The sequence below is a fragment of the Molossus molossus genome, unplaced genomic scaffold (assembly GCF_014108415.1).
Source record: "Molossus molossus isolate mMolMol1 unplaced genomic scaffold, mMolMol1.p scaffold_m16_p_7, whole genome shotgun sequence".
Classification (NCBI taxonomy): Eukaryota; Metazoa; Chordata; class Mammalia; order Chiroptera; family Molossidae; genus Molossus; species Molossus molossus.
The window spans coordinates 90006867-90024052 of record NW_023425401.1 but is presented as its reverse complement, the minus strand read 5'-3'; the positions used below and the strand labels follow the sequence as shown (position 1 = coordinate 90024052).

General features: G+C 33.6%; 1 protein-coding gene across 6 annotated transcripts in view; it reads left to right on the top strand.

The window, feature by feature from the left end:
* GRM8 (glutamate metabotropic receptor 8) overlaps positions 1-17186 on the top strand; it is a 759794-nt gene that overhangs the window by 651742 nt on the left and 90866 nt on the right. The window lies entirely within an intron of this gene.

The window sequence follows — 17186 nt, the reverse complement described above, 5'->3', positions numbered from 1 at the left end:
ATATAATGAACTAAACAAACTGATGAACAAAATAGACCCAGAGACATAGAAATAAGGTACAGACTGACAATCCTCAGAAGGGGCAAGAAATGCATTCTTGTTGGGAGGCCTGAGTCAAGAAGAGATACAAAACTTTGAAGATTCCCTTCACTTGTGCCTTCTCACTCTTCTCTGTTCTGTTCTTCACGCCAATTTTGAGACCCTCAAATGAATATACAACAGCAGCCACATGTCTTTCTTTGTTGTTATCATAGCTGATTCAAGAAGTAATTTTGACTTATTGAGGGGTATAAATAAAACTTTGCTTATTTCTCTTTTACTGTCCTTTAGAACAGTTAAGTGCAGATTCCATAGCTCTCTGATCATTTTTGGCTATCAGAATGAATTCATCATTAGGACGTTATCATCATTACGACACAGCAATCTCATATCTTATTTAAAGCTCTACCCCTTGTACTTTCATTATAGGCTGGCACTGTTATTTTGGCCAACTGAAGTGTGAGTGAGGGGTTATGGTCACAAATGGTGTAGGGGTGAGGAGGTGATTTCCGGGGTTGGTTTTCTCCTTTGGACACCTGTTTTCCTCTCTCCACAGGTGGTTGGGGACAAGAAGGGAACAATAGGTGAGATAAGTTCATGTTATCTACCTGCAGGTTTGTAATAGTGAGGTTGATCTTTGACCTCACTCTGAATCAGTCTGGTTCCATCTGCTGGTGACCATGACAGACAGGTAGCTTCCAAATCAGTATGTGTGATTTCCTCGAGTTGAGTTCAGCTTCAACCCCACATCTTCTCTGATGAGGAACCCTTCAGAAAACAGGAAGAGTTTCACCCCAGATACACCTATATAAAGCTTTGGACAGCAGGACACTTTTTCTCTCAACCTTAGTTCAATCTTTTTCATGACCCATCCAGTTCTGTAGTTTATAATTTTATCATCTCTAACTTTTTTCTACGTAACCTCCAGGTCATATTGTCAAATTTGGTGGCACTGGGAAATATATTTTTGTAAAGTTAAATCAATTGGATATGTTATTTTAAAGTGTAAAAGAAAATGCCTTGTAAATCACACACCCATTATAAAGGACAATGAAAGAAAATCAATGGTTTGATGAGGGAGACTCACTCTATAGACCAGATGTTCTCTTGATCAGAACATTATATTATCATTTTGGTAATATGATATAGCATCCTAAATTGGTTTTAGTTTTGCAATTTTTTTTTCTAAGGTGTTATAAGATGGAAGGTGCCGATAATAGTAATTATGGTGGACCGGGTGAAATAATGAAATCTATTCTGGTGTATAGACAGCTGATGGAATCAGTAGATCATGTAGTGAGTCTGTCACAGGGAGGAAAAGTTGATTAAAAATAAAATCACATTAAGGAGAGAACTTGGGGAAGCTCATATAATGTCACAGGCCACTGTAATAGTAAACACAGCATTTTTATTTATTGGTGTAGTTTATTAACATTCCTATTTATCCAACTTGGTCAACACATCTTGGACACATCTTCACTGAATAAGGGTATTATCCTCATCCTGTGCTTAAATGTCATCAGTTCCAGAATTGTTTAAGTCTATCTTCAAAACTGGAATGCTAATACTTAAAATGATATGTATAGAATTATTGCAGTACTTCTTTTTATTTTAATGTTTTTATTGAAATTTTTAGACAGAGAGGAAGGGAGAGAAATATCAATGTGAGAGAAAAACATCAATCGGCTGCCTCCCGCATGCCCCCTACTGGGGATTGAGCCTGCAGCCTGGGCATGTGCCCTGATCAGGAGTCGAACCAGGACCTTTCATACCATATCACCACACTCAGTCCACTGAGCCACACTGGCTGGGCTGCAGTATTTCTTGATAGTGTTTAGGTTCTCCTTGGAGAAACCTATTACATAAAGTAATCTATTTTCTATATAAGCCCCAAGTTACTCATCATGCTGTGTTCTTATCACAAAAGGACATATTTTGACCAATAAATCTTACCTGTGTTTTTATTATTTTAGTGTTGCACTCTTTGGTATTTTGCTGGACATTTCATCTCTAAGCAGAGTTTTCCACTTACTTGTTCGCTCATTCATAAGTCACCACGGAAGGCTGACTAAACGTACTTGCACCAGCTGTTTGAAATCTCAAGACATCTTTCTAAAATTTATGAAGCAAGAATACAATAATTTTTATATAATTTTTCTCTACCATTTTATTAAGTAGATGGATGTTATTTTGGGATTGTTTAAGCCAGATGGAATATTAGCTATTCATTATAATTAGAGACCTTGCTACTAAGTTGACTTCTAGTTAAAAAGTAATGACTTACATAATCACTAATATAGAGCAAAAATTGTATGGGTTTGAAAACTTCCCAAGCCAACTATTTTATGTTCTTTCATCTGAAAAGGAGTTCAGTTATGCCTTTAAAAAATGAAGCAAAGGCAGTGCAGGATGTAAGTGTTGTTGCTGATGTGTAAGTACAGATTAGCCTTCCCCTCTGACAATGTGGCTCTCTATGTTTGGGTGAGATTTCAAGTGGCAATGCATTTGTCACTCCAGCTTTCTCAGATTATAGAATGATCATGTCTGTTGACACAATTACGAATGCCGCTCTTCAAGACTAGAGGGTGATTGAAGAGAGTTTCAAAGAGAAAATATAATATATCCAGTTGCAAATGGAGGCACATGTCACTTTCAGAAGCATTAAACTCACTACTCTTGCAGTGAGCCTACATAACCAAAAAAAAATTGAAATTTTCAGTTCCAATTTAAGATAATGGTTTATATTCATACCAGGTAGGGCCCTGAAAATACCAATTTATTCTTAAATATTCCTGTACAGTTGGGAGCATTCACTAAACCAATTGAGCATTTCTTAGTTCTAATTCTAAACACATTTTCCCTCTCTCTTGTCTCATTATAAGTTGTTAAGCCATTTAAATGGCATTTGAGAAGGAACTCAAATGGCATTGAGGCACAACAAGACAATTTGATCCATTCAAGAATTATCCAGCATGACAGTAATTGAGATGGGGTTTCAATCTTGTTAAAGTTGAAACTCTTCAACTGGTGTTGAAATTACTAGTAGCTGACACTTCCTTCCAGATTAGCACTGGGCTTCTTTGGCCTTTGCAGCTGCGTGCAGCCGTTTCCTTGTGCGCATGACTCATACCGCGCACACGCCCTGATTTGCTCCCGCAAACGCCCATAAAAGTGCCTTGCGCTGGCGACAGGGCATCTGAGCCTGGGTTTGTCACCGGCTAGTGTTCGATTTTCTATATATTTGCTCTCTTTGTGGCACCAGCTCCTGAACATTGCTGTCTCTCCCCAGTGCAGCTGCCTTGGCTCTGCCTTAAGATTTCAAAGTTTTCTTTAAAATGTCCTAATAAGGAAGAAATGACCAGCGAGGCACTGCTGAGGTCTACTGTGTTACCAGCGTGTCGAAAGCTCCAGTCCGTATCTCAGAAGATCCCTGATCCACTTAGGGAGTAGCCACCCTGCAGGAAACTCATTTGTCAGGGCTCTATAATATCTTTTTCATTATATTTCTTTTTCTTGATGCTTCTGACTCCTCTCTTTACAAATACTTATGGTTATATCCTTTTTTTTTTTTTTTCTTTCCCATGCCTCTTTATGGATTTCAAATAAACTAACGACACCAATAAAGAAGCCTTGGCATTTATAGCATTTATACCTGATTAGGGCAAAAAACTAAGGACAATTCGAAGGAAATGACACTTTTTTGAGGCAAAATGCATTTTTGGAACAAAAAAAAAATACATTATATTTAGCGTGTTTTTATTGCGTCTCATTTTTAACAGTCTAAACCATGATTGATGTTTGCAAGACTGGAGGTTCCCTCTGAAAATGAGGAAAGGTTTCTAACTAAAATGTATAAAAGCACATACTTTAAAAAAGAGGACTGCTTCTCCATTGTAACTCTAGCTGCATTGTCGTCCTGAGCCCCATTCTGAAGCTTTACAATAGAGGTGCCAATCTGAAAACCACACACACACAAATACTTTGGTTTTAACCACTTGCCTCACTTTGAGAACTAAAATTATTCAAACATGCATCTTCTCTCATGAGTAATTTTATTTCATGGATACAAAGTACTTTCTCTTTCATTCAGGTAGCCTTAGCAGAAGGGGTTCTTTCTTCAACTCTATGTATATAACCCCCAAATAACTTAGCATTTGGGGAGCTAATGGAAAGAAAGCTGGTTTTTGACATTTAGTAGATGAGAGTTTGTTTAATTTTCAGTTGGATGCGTTTGGTGCTTTATAGCTAGGGTCAATGTACTTGATTTTAGTAATCCAAAATATGACTTTCCCTTGTATGTCCTTTTACAGCAAATCAACTTGATTTTCATGGCATTACCAAGTTTTAAGCACAGAAGCCTCAAATTTAATGTTCAAAGTGAAATTCATTCTGAGAACATCTATATTACACCCTTATTTTACTCTAGGAGGAATAAAGTATCTGGGCATTTGCAGCTATACAAAGAAACAAACACCAAACGTTAAAACAAAATAACACTGTAAAAGCTGAATAGCAGTAACAAAATGCTCGTAGGATCTTCATGTAATGATCTGAAGTGTCCAATATCAGAAACTCTTAGAATACATTGTTTGCCTTCAACATAATGTAATAATTATTATAATTAGAAAAACGATGATTATAAACAATTAATAAATTGACAATTTGAACAAATTGACCATAATATGGAATTAGCCAGTGTAGTCAATGCTGGTGTTTGTGATAATTATTCATTTCCCATAATTAACAGATATCATCCTACAGCATGTTTTATGTGTGACAAGGCTGGGATTCTTGTTCATAGCTGTTTCCAGGATTACATAAACTCGTAGCAGTAAAGTAAGGTAAATCTAGCCAGACCCTGTTGGATTCTGCCTAGCTCTTAACCCAGGCAATTAAGATAGCCTCCTGGTCTGAGCAATTCATCTGAAGCTCCTGTCATTATTTGCATACTTCGCTTATTCACATCTGGCTATGGATACCCTGTTTGCAACTTGACACAGTGTCATGGGGTTAGGCTATAAATTGTGTTCTACTCTGCTCTATTCACATGGAGCAGATTAAGCTTCCCATGAATCTACTAAGAAGACAAATTGCATCTGTTTTGTTCTATTGGTGTTTCTGTTATAAATAATTTTATGTTCTTTGTATTTGTTTTGTTTTTAAGTGTTTCCTTGAGTTGTGAGATCATAATTTATTCTAAGTGCTCTCACCCCTTCATTCCGAGTTATAGGCAACACATTCTTCATTTCTATGATGCTCTTCTAAAAATGAATCATCTATGACCACAAATTTTTTTTTTTGCATTTATCCTATTATTCCTCAAATAAGAAATAGAGAATTCTTTAAGTATGTTAAATGTTAACCATGTGGTGTTCTTACAGTTTTCAAACAAAGGTGTATAATAGAGTGCTTAGAAAATAAGACATATAATAATAAAGAAGAAAACTGAAAAGGAAGCAGAAAAGAAACAAATAAATGGCTATTTCTGAAGACTATAAAGTAATTTTAATTAACTGTACTTTCTATTCTGATTTCCTCTGAAAAGACGAGAACTATTTCTCGCTTATGTTATACCAGTGTGTTTTGTTTTTTCTTCTTCTTTCTTTTCTCCTATGCCACTCTATTATTTGATTTATTTTTGGTGGTTTCTCTAAAACTTAACTTTGCATGTTTTAATTTTAAGCTTCAATTTTTTTATATTCCTATGCCTGCACCCAAACATTTATTGATTACAAAAATGCAACTCTCTCTTCCTTCAAATTGAAACCAAAAACTTAGATATACTTAGAAAACTTTATTTCAACTCATTTTAAATATTATTTGAGAAAAGGATTTTCTGGGTTTTTTTTTTTGTTTTGTTTTTTTTTTTAATCCTCACCTGGAGATATATTTCCATAGATTTTTGTTGTTGTTGTTGTTAGAGTGGAAAGGAGGGAGGAAAGGAGAGAGAGAGACATCGATTGATTGCCTCCTGCAGGACCCTGACCAGGGCCAGGGATCAAACCTACAACCGAGGTATTTGCCCTTGACTAGGAATCAAACCCATGACTCTTTGATCTGCTGGCTGATGCTCTAACTGCTGAGCCAAACCAGCCAGGTGAGAAAAAATTTGATATGCAGTATACTTCTAGAAGTATAAAACTGATAAATTATTATATATGTACACATTAACATAGTCTTTGAAATTGGAATAGAAAAATCAATAACAAAATAGTACCATGAGATTTGGAAGCCGGAAGGTAATGCCTATTTCACATCATCTGTGGCTTGGTGAATAATGAAACTAATTGTGCTGCCATGGACATTCAGCTTTTATCTTGACTTTGTACTCTTATTTTTTGATTGATAAACTGTCATTGATTTGCTTTCCAGCTATTTCCAAAGTTACATGTGTGCAATTTCACTAATATTATCACCTAACACACCTCTAGAGATTTCTTGTGCTGAAATGCAATGTAGTCATATTTTATACTGTAATCAATATAGCTGGGTTAAGCTCTAAGAGTTTATTATCTGAATTGAGTTCAGATTATGAGGCTGGACTGGATGTATTAGAGTTAATCTCATACTTTGGAAGATAGAGACACCTTCTAATCCATGTGAAAGTAAAGTATTTCATTGAGATTCATTTATATCATAGATGCACTTTTCAGAATTTCTTTTGGTCAAATATTGTCAGAAACACAAGATAATGAAGCTGACATTTTAATATTCTATATCAACTTTTGAAATGACAAAATATATATTTTTAAAGCTGCATCACCAACTTCACAAGTGTACAGAGATTTCTGAATAACAGAAGTCAGTTGACCTTAAGTAGAAGTATTGTGCTTATTTGATATCACCAAAAATAAAACAGCCCAGAGAATATATGTCAATCACACAGTAATGAACTGTAATAATAATATATCAAAACAATGCATTTTCTGGAATAAATTTTATACAGAGAATAGAACATTTGAGGACTTTTTTTTTTTTTTTCAAATAATTTGTCGTTCATTATAGAGTAGGAAATAGAAAATAGAATACCTAATTCAAGCAGGAAGTAGGGAGATGTCAAATAGATTTTGGGAAGAGGAATAACAGCAGCTACAATGACAGGCAGCAAGTAGGTGCATGGTGGGGGTGGGCGTGGGGCAGGTTGTTGGTGTAGTTGATGGGAACTAGATCATTAGTTTTAGATCTTTTTTCTTTTTAATATGCTATAAATTTTTATATAAGCACTATTTCTGCTGCATGCCACAAATTTTGATAACCTGTTTATATTATTTCAAAATATTATTTAATTCCTTGTGAGATTCTTACTTTACCCATATGTTATTTAGAACTCTGTTGTTTAATATCCATGTATTTTAGGATTTTCCAGTTATCTCTGTGGGACTGATTTCTAGTTTAATTCCATGGTGGTCTGAGAGCAGACATTGTATGTTTCTATTCTTTTAAATTTATTAAGATGTATTTATTGTCCAGAATGTGGTCTATCTTGGTGAATGTTACATGTAAACCTGAGAAAATTGTGTATTCTCCTAATGTTGCAAAAAGCAGTCTATAGATCGCCATTATATCCAGTTGATTTATGATGTCATTGAGTTCAGCTATGTCCTTACTGATTTTCTGTCTGCTGGTTCTATCCATTTCTAACAGTGGGTTGTTGAAGTCTCCAACTATGAAAGTGAATTCATCTATTTCTCCTTGCAGTTCTATCAGTTTCTGCCTCGCATAAGTTTATGCTATGTTTGTTACTCTCATATACACTAAGAATTATTATGTCTTCTTGGAGAAATGGCCCTTTTATCATATATAATTACCTTCTTTATCACTGATAATTTACCTTGCTTTGAAGTCTGCTCTGTCTGAAATTAATATAGCTTACTCCTGCATTCTTTTTTTGATTAGTGTTAGTATGGCATATTTTTCTCCATCTTTTTACTTTTTATCTCTATGTGTCTTTATATTTAAAGTATGTTTCCTGTAGACAACATATAGTTGGAGAATAGTTTTTAATCCACTCTGACAATAGCTGTCTTTTAATTGGTGCATTTATACCACTGACATTAAAAGTGATAATCAATATGGTTGGATTAATATATACCATATCTGTTATCGTTTTCTATTTGTTGCCCTGTACTCTGTTCCTGTTTTTGTCTTCTACTCTTTTTCTGCCTTTTGTGGTTTTAATTAAGCATTTTATGATTCCATTTTCTCTCCTTTCTTAGCATATCATTATCCTTCTATTTTTACTTCTATTTTTAGTGGTTCCCTAAAAGTTTGCAATGCACATTTATAACTAATCCAAGTCTACTTTCAAATAACACAATGCCACTTCAAAGGTAGTGTATCTTAGTTTTTAAATTAAAATACATTTCTTTATTCATTCTTCAATGGAATTTAATCACATTGAGTTTTGAGAACAGTCAAGAGGCTAAAAAAAATTCAGTGTGATAAAGAACCATCATTAAAAACCTCAGAATCTGGTGGAAAGCATATAACCAAAGCCTTTGCTCAAAGGGAGTAAGAAGGCTTGTGCCTCACCCCAGAGACCTAAAGGTCAACGAAGAGAGCTGAGGGCAAGCTATAGTGATTAATGCCTCCAGAACCCTGGGAGGCTGCCTTCCTCAATCATCTATGAAACTTGAACTCCCACTTTCTTCTCAAAGCCTTCAATAAAGGGGGTGATGTTCAGGCAGGGTGCTTTGTGATTTTGTTGCTTTGTTTTGTTACATTAAGTACACAAGTGTTTTTAAATGCTTTATGTCAGGCATTAAAGACTCCTGGACCATAATCACATGTGCTATACAATTACTTTATTGGGCTTAAAAAGCTTTTTTTTTTTTAGGCCCTAACAGAAGCAAATTGTAGTTGTACATGCCAAGGTCCTTTGGATAGGCTACCACTCCTCAAAATCACAACATGCTCAGGATAAAACCAGTCCCCCAGGAATGCCTTCCAACTCTAGGACCAGGCTGCTGTCCCCTACAGCATTCCTGAGAAACAGCATGATGGCAACTAGCTACTGGAAAATACTGAGCCATAGTTTCAGGTCCACAAACCTAAGAAGCATACTGAACATTCAATAACAGTGATATAAGAAACAAGTATAAGTTATTTAGAAAAATCATAAATTATTTAGAAAACTAAATAATTCTTCAGTAGCTTTTAAAATAAGTGTTCTAGAAAAATAATAAACCTCTGGCTACTACTAGAGATATACTGTAACACATAAATCTGTAAATTATTCAGTATATCTCAGCTTTTTTTCATTTCTATTTTCATGAAATATCTTTTTTCATCTCTTTACTTTTAGTTTGTGTGTGTCTATTGATCTGAAGTGGGTCTCTTGTTGGCTGCATATGTATGGGTCTTATTTTTTTATTCAGCCACTCTATGTCTTTTGATTGGAGTATTTAACCCCTTTACATTTAAAGTAATTATTGATAGATATGTATTTATTGCCATTTTATTACTCATACTTTTTTTCTTCTTAAAGACTTTTTGTCATTTCTTAGTTTGGTGGTAATGAGCTTTAGCTTTTTCTTATCTGGAAAGCTCTTTATCTCTTCTCTTACTTTAAATGACAGCTTTGCTAGATAGAATAATCTTGGTTGTAAGTCCTTGTGTTTCATCACTGAATAGTTCATGCCAATCCCTTCTGGTCTGCAAAGTTTCTATTGAGAAGTCAGCTGATGGTCTTACAAGTGCTCTCTTGAAAGTAACTAACTGCTTTTCTCTTGCTGTTTTTAGATTTTCTTTTTGTCTTTAACCTTTGGCACTTTAGTTATGATGTGTCTTGGTGTGGGCCTCTTTGAGTTCATCTTGGTTTGGTCTCTCTGTGCTTTCTGAACTTGTCTGTCTATTACCTTGACCAGGTTAGAGAAGTTTTCAGTCATTATTTCTTCAAACAAGTTTTCAATCCCTTGCTCTTTTTTTTTCTCCTTCTAATACCCCTATGATGTAGATGTTCATACCTTTGGAGGCAGTGGTATGCTCTGTGTCTTCACCTCTGGTTAGGATCTTAGAAGCATTGTTAATTTTTTCAGTCTGTTCAGCTCTTGATGTTAGGATGGAGTGGCAACATCTAAGCTCCTTGTATGAGAAATTGAATAGTAAGTAGTCTTTTTATAGCCCCAAATGGAAAGGCTGAGGGTTTGAGGACTTAAATTCAGGTTATCAATTTTTATTTTTATTTGTATCAGTGAAAAGTCATTGTAATTTTCTATCAGGGAAGGAAATGAATAAAAGATATTGATAATATTTTTATCTGGTCTTGATTTATATGTGTAAAATGGATTAGAAGAGAAAGAATAGCCAGTTGTAAGCCCTTTATTGTAGTCAATGAATGGCGTTATGATAAATGACTTTAGTAAAGCTGGACAAAACAATGGATGGATGAACGAAAAATATTATATAGTGGCTGAGACTGGGTGTAAAATCCAACTGAACAAAATTAGAGATATCAAGAAGAAAACTCCTTAGGCCAAATAATGAATATACTTTTTAGACATGGTGAGTTTTATTACTCAAAATTTGGCTTTATTGCTCAATGCTTGGTCAGCTAGTCATTGGAAATGTTATATTAGTTGGCAAGTAACAAGATCAGGATTGAAGTAGACCAGTGATGATTGAAGCTAGGGAATGGAAGGTATGTGTGAAAACATTAAGGATAGAACCATGAGCAGAGTCAAGGGAACTGAAAAGAAGAGAGAGCCAGCATTCAATGACAGCAGGAAAGAAACAATAGTCATACTATTTCAAGATATCAAGAAAGGAGTGTTTAAAAGCAGAGCTGAATTGAGAAGAGGTCTTTGGATTTGAATGCTGGTGCTTTTCTTGCAGAATGTTTAAGATGAGTACATTGTAAAAGCTAGTTTGCATGGGGATGGTGGTGCCTTATTTCTAAAGGACTGAACAGAGAGAAAGAACAGAAAGAACATAGCAGCTAAAGAATATAATTATGTCACAGACTCTAACATTACATTATATTATATTACATTATACTATATCATTGTATAGTATAAGTATATATTATATTTTATATTAAATGTTGTTTTTTCTTATCCTCACCCCCTTTTGTATCTATGGTTACATCCATAATCTCAGAATTCAGGCTCTGTATTTGAGTTGTTTTCTTTTTTTCTCCCCACAATTTAAACTGGTCAACTATCTTTAAATTGTATTGGCTATTCTATAAAAACTATTATTGGACATTGTTCTAATTAATTCACCATTATTCTGTCTTCTCAGTTTTTAATGTATGTTTTTGTTATTATTCATTCTTCCCTCTACTTTTCTTAGTTTTATGTTATTATATTTGCTTAACTTTTAGAGTTGACTATTAAGTTCATTTATTTTTATTTTTTATTTTATAATAAAAGCATGAAAAAATAGAAATTTTTGTTCTAAGTAGAGTACACTATGTGCAGCTTTCTCATTATCTTTTATTTCTGATTATCCCTAATTGCAATTTTAGCTTGACTTTCTAAAGAGAGAATTAATGTTTAATTTCTAAGTGGTTGCATTTATGTTTATAACATTAATTTATTATTTCCAGTTTTATTGGAAACCATTATCAAAACTTGTGTTCTTTTTTTACTAAACTTATTGGGATAACATTGGTTATAAAGATTACATAGGTTTCAAGTATAGATTTCTAGGATACATGATGTGTATATTGCATTGTGTGCTCAGCACCCAATTCAAAATTGTGTTCTAAACAGGTTATTTTGTTTTATTTTATTTTATTAAAATTTTCTTTCTAATCCATTTTAAGTATTTCTCTGTGCTCTAGGATTTGTCAGTTTATCATTTCTCTACTTTTTTTTCTTGTCATTGTTTTCTTTGTTACCCATAAAAGCACATACGAGTTATAGTTTTATTAAAACCTAGAGTTTTTGGATCCATATAATTGTACTTTTTTTTTAGTTTTTGTTTTTGATTTACATGATTTTTTTTTAACTATTTTTGATAATTATATCAGTTTTATAACTAGGTTTACTCATATTTTGGTAAATTTCTCACATACTTCAATGATGAGGGTCATGTCTTTTATATTATGATTCTCTTTCTGGACTTCTCAAGTTTGATTTAATTTATAGCAGATTGGATTACATCTTCAAGCAAGTTTTTTCCCCTAATAAAATCTTGTTTAAACAAGTTTTATCAGTGATGGCAAATTTTTCCTCGATTCCTCAAATGTGAAATAAAACTTGGTAGGTTATTAATTATGTGATCATGAGAGTTTCTCCTAAAAAATATTAACTCCCTTTTATTCTTCATTTCTGTTGTGGTAGAAATGTTGGGACTATCCTCATTTTTATTTTTAGTTAGATAAATTTTTTTTTTTATCTTACTTGATTTGTATTGGGCTTTTCTTCAATCTTGTACTTCCCACCAAAAAGTATTTTGTTTTATTAGTGCCTTACATTAATTTTGCCTTTCTATCTGTTTACTTAGATGTCTCTTTCCCCATACCTTTGATTGTATTTTTGCGTAACAATTGTTGTGGTTATTCCTTTAGAAATGTTAGTCATCTGTAATTTTTCTCATAATCTCTGTCTTCTCTTTCCTTCCATATTTTCTTTTATTGTTTCCATTTCTGTATTTTTTTTACTCATTTGAGAAGCTTCAAAATTGGTCTTTACATCATTAATTTTATTTTACGCAAACTCTATCCTTCACTTCAATGCTTCCTGTGTGGATTTGCAGTGGGTATTTTATTTTTAGCTCTCCTGCACTTCTCTGTTTCTTTCCCATCTTCCTTTACAATCAGGCTTATTAACTTTTCATTTTAACCTGTTCTTACTTTTAAATGTGTATTTAATGTATTTGTACACATGATTTTTAAAAGTTCATTGGTCCTAAAAAGCTTATTTGGAAAATGGCAGCCCCTCAATATACAGGGTGGGGCAAAAGTGGGTTTACAGTTGTTCATAGAGAAAATAATGCAATAATTGGTAAGTACTAATACAAAAATAATTTCCATGTTTCATGACCTCACAACTGTAAACCTACTTTTGCCACACCTGTATGTGTTCCTATGTTCAGATGATCAAAGGCGACAACATTAAACTCTTGAACTAATTGTTCTTCGATGTGTTTTATTTCATATTTCTAAATAACTTGCCTACACTTACTGCTTCATATTTTTCTGCTCTGTCAGTTTGTATTGACTTCCCACTATGGAATACGAGGAATTATCTCCTTGCTGCCCACCCTCTGCTGCCGTGTACACTTTCTGCCCTGCCATACTCCCCATGTACATACACTATAACTTGCATTTTAAGTTGTGTGCCATCTAATATGCTTTGATTTCTTTTAATATCCTGGAAAAATGTTTGTTGTTTGTTGTTTGTTAGCTAATAAGCATCAATTTATAAAATGGTTTGGTTGCTTAGTATTTTCTTTGTTTTATCTTTGCTTTTTGCTTACTTAAAACAAATCCACTTCTAAATTTTTCAGCAGAGGACATTCGGTTTGCTGTACTATTTATGTTCTTATAGGCATAAATAGTCCATCTCCTCCAGTTTAGACTGTATGTGTCTACATGCAGGGCATAGTTCGCGTCCCATCACCTGCTTCACCATCATTCTGAGGATTTTCTTCACATTTTGTTTGTGTTGCATCTCCTGTTCCCTAATGTCCCCTCTTTCTTCATTTATCCTCTCGTTCAGATACAGAACATCAGCAGAGAGCTTGCTGAGGCTAAAAATGGAAGATATATGTTTTTGAAGAACCTGCATATATAAAATGTCTTGATTTTAATGCTACACTTAAACAGTAGGTTGTCAAAATATAGGTAGGGAAATAGTTTATGTTAGAATTTGAAGATTTAAAGGCATGATTTCTTTATTCCCTGGCTCTCAAGCCACTCTGATCCTCCATTCACTCTTTGTAACTTTTTGGGGGGCTGGATGGAGAGTGTCTCAGAATCTCAAAGAAAATGTATGAATATTAAGTAAGCAGTATATATATATATCAAGAAACTTTATTTTGAGATGAATTAACAAATTAACTGTGCATATATACCGATTCACATGTGAATCATGTGATTCACAAAATATGATACTAAATTTTGACATTTCAAATTCTCAAACTAGCAAGTGCACTTGTGAATTCTGATTGTATGGAAATTAGTAAGTAAAGTTTTATTTAAAAATGCCTAGTTTCACTGTAAATTGAAACAATCTGCCATCACGTAAGTCAAATGAAGAGTTGGGTTATGAATACTGGGGTGCCAAACTAGTCAGCAAAATTATTATTAAGACTATGCTTATTTATAGAGCAAAATAAAAAAACTAATTAAAAATGGTATGACTAGATATCAATGATCTGGAAGTACTATATTTAAAAATTTCCCACATGTATAGTAATCATATTAATGAGTCACTTTAATTGGGAAATATCCTTGTAGTCTTTTTTCTAGGAGTTATTAAAACTACACAAAAGAAAATTACTTTATAAAAATAATATATATTTAAATACTTTATGAAGCATTACTCGAAGTTGATTGGTCTGGAAACAGTGGAGATTGAAAAATGTAAACACAATAAAAAAGTTTTGATTTTGTGGTTTTTGGTGTGTTTGTCTAGAGTAATAACATAATTTGACAGAATCATTGTTGGTTTTGTCCCTTGAAGATCTATCTATATAGCTATCATCCATTTCTTAGACTGTGTATTTTAGACAGAAAACATCCTATTCAGAATTATGTCAAAGATTAGGAAGATACACTTTAAACATGTGTTGATAAAAGTATTGTTAAAATTTTAATTATAAGTACTTATCTTTTAGAGATACAAACTGACCTATGTATGGATAAATATGTGATGTCTGGAACTTTCTTCAAAATAATACTAAAACAGATGAAACAGGATCATTCATAAATTTACAAATGTTGACTTGGATGCATAGGGGTTCATTGTATAATTTTCTCTACATGTTTAAAATTTCCCATAATCAAATGTTTAAAAATTGCATAGATAAAGCTTCTCTTTATACTCATTATGAAAGGTGGTATAATTTATATATAGCAATAAAAAAAGCATTGGATGATCCTTGTTTATGCTTTGTTGAAAAATTGCAAAAATTAGGCAGTTTAATTTTAATCACCATTTAGCAAAATGTATAAAATAAATTGTCTCAATATTAGTGTATTGATGAGGTTATGATTCAAACATTTGGTAATTGTCCTTTGAGATGGATATTGATTGATCATCAGACTTTGACATCAAAATGCAGTATAGTTAATACATGGGTTCCTCAGTGAAAATGGAGTCATGTATATTTAACATATTTACTAAAACAAACTTAATGTTTGTTCATTATATTAAAAAAGCCACATGTGTCACTTGAACATATTGCTTTTTACTTAAAGAAAACTCACTACTATTAAAAAATTGTGGTATTTCTCATTATGTTATAACTTTATTTTTTATTTATAACATATTTTTCTTTAGCTTAGTACATAGAAAACTGATAAAAGAAAATTTATTACTTAGGTCATAATGAAACATATCCTGTGTAATAAGGCTTGCCTTGTATAGGTATATTTCTTTGTTAACAAGTACTTCTGGAAAATAAAGTGTATTGAGAATTAAAGAATTAAACATGTGGTTAGACCAGCTGACCTTTAAGATCTCTACCAATCTTGAAGTTTGATATTTCTGAGATATTTTTGCTGCCTTTTTTATGGTAACATTATAAATCTAGAGAAACCCCAAACTAAATGCAATTTTGTTTTTACAATAATTAGCTTTGAAACATAACCTCCACAAAAAGTGTTTTATTATCTTATATGAGTCCATTATGGTATAAAATCAATACTTAAGCCACTCAGTGGAGCAATTTATTTTTCTCAGTATTTTTTGAGATAAGCTTCCAATTTAACTTTTTTCTTTCCTACTAGGAAAGAAAAATAAGGAAATATAATAACTTTCTAAATCATTAAAACCTAATAGGGAATTAGCAGGGTTAAGATAGATTGTTTCTCCTTTGTGTAGATAGGGTAGATAGGGTGGTCTTGGTTACCCTTAGGATACATGAAGCAGCACCAGCCTTCTCAAGAGAGGATGTCTAACATTAAACATGCATGCATTCTCTTTGCCACCTGGGGAGATCGGACAGCTCTCTGCAAGTACTGAGCTTGGGGACCGAGCCCTTAACCTGGGGGATCTGCTGCCATTTCCAGGTAGAAAGTGTCAGGACTGAGCTGACATGTAGGACACGAGGCTGGTGTCCCAGAAATGTTGATGGTGTGGGGGACTCCCCACTTTGCCCCACACATGTTGGAATTGGGTTCAGAGCCTTTAGCAAACGAACTCAAGGTAAAGAAGTCAGTGAATGGCAGAATCACTTAAAAATAGCATTTAAATTTTAATAGAGGTATTTTATGATTTAATCCAAAAGAGTAAAGTGGAACTATAAGGCCCCTAAGCAGATACTAAGCGAGAATGGGAACTGCTTCGCTTGTACCTGTTTCACAGCTGTATGCCCCGGGACGACGGCACTGGTTCCTGGGAAACGCTGCCATCCAGCCATCTCGTTCCGCGGGCTGATTTCCACAGTGTGGAAATGCAAGGCTGGGATAAAAGATACTTCAAACTTGAACAGAGACAAAACATTAATCGTCATCACCATAAACACATGAAGAGTGTCAGAGATAAAAGTAGCCAGTTTTGCTATTTCCTTTCAAATTTGACAGTGTAGTTTGAATTTCTCCAAATACGTACAAATATTTGAATAACCACTTACATATATTGTATACCCTAAGCCGGTGTTTGAGGGATTCTGGAATTTGCTCTGTGATTAGGACTAAAACATCTTTCTATAGGGCTTTTTTTTTTTTTTTTTTTTTGAGTTTTGAGTTTTAAACGTGTTTGGACCAATCAATCTTTCCCTGAATGTCAGGTTGGTCAACATTGAGGAGGTAAATGGAGACTAATGACACTCATCAAGTTGATGATGTGAATGATTTATTGGACCCAATCATTTAACACTTTTGTAAAGTCAATATCAGGGAAAGAAAATGGGCTCTTATTATGGTAAACCGTATTTGCACTGTCAACATTCAGTGATTTATTACGAACCTGTAGCTAGGATTTGGATATTATAAATGGGGAAAAATGGAAGGCTCATTAATTTTTTATACCCAC